Source organism: Triticum aestivum, chromosome 7B, assembly GCF_018294505.1.
Source record: "Triticum aestivum cultivar Chinese Spring chromosome 7B, IWGSC CS RefSeq v2.1, whole genome shotgun sequence".
In the NCBI taxonomy this organism is placed as follows: domain Eukaryota; kingdom Viridiplantae; phylum Streptophyta; class Magnoliopsida; order Poales; family Poaceae; genus Triticum; species Triticum aestivum.
The window spans coordinates 1,708,927-1,709,608 of record NC_057813.1 but is presented as its reverse complement, the minus strand read 5'-3'; the positions used below and the strand labels follow the sequence as shown (position 1 = coordinate 1,709,608).

General features: G+C 60.9%; 1 protein-coding gene across 1 annotated transcript in view; it reads right to left on the bottom strand.

The window, feature by feature from the left end:
• The window catches only part of LOC123162169 (polyubiquitin-like), a 42,000-nt gene that overhangs the window by 40,375 nt on the left and 943 nt on the right, over positions 1–682 (bottom strand). The gene's annotated exons all lie outside the window — the stretch shown is intronic.

Below are 682 nucleotides of genomic sequence, written 5' to 3'. Positions count from 1 at the left end.
CCCCCCTCCGGGTGCCGGCGGCGGCGCCGTTCGTGAGGGGGGCCACGCACCGGAGACGCGTGCCGCCTCTTCGGACATGCCACAACACCACCCCGCATGTATGAGGGCCCGGTACGACGCTCCGGTGGCATTGCTACCCCCCAGGGCCCCCGTCCCGCCTAACCCTGTAGCGTTTGAGCACGGGATCTAGCCCTTTGACTTTGCACGGACGGGCTTTGACCAGTGGACCTCTCCACCCGGTTGTGTCGGGTCGGCCCAGAGGGACACCAGGGAGCAACATCCGGGCCAAACCCACAGCTACATCCACTCCGTGTAGACCCGACGCGTCCGTTTCCCCCCTCGAGGTGCCGGCGGCGGCGCCGTCCGTGAGGGGGGGGGGCACGCACCGGAGACGCGTGCTGGGCGTTTGCAACCGCCTCAACACTTCCAGACTTGTGAGAGGCCGCCTACGCAAGATTTTACGGTATGCTACCCCCCGAAGGCCGCCGGCCACAGTCGTAGACGTGCGAAGAGCAATCCGCGTAGAGGGAAGTGTTCAGATACTTCTCCATCACAAAAAATTATGAAAAATTACCATCAGTCCTATAGCACATGTGCCCACGTTGTGTAAAAAACTCAGGATTTTATCGCGCTCCAAGTATTTAATAATATTCACGCTGCATCGTTACCGCAGAACGTCTAC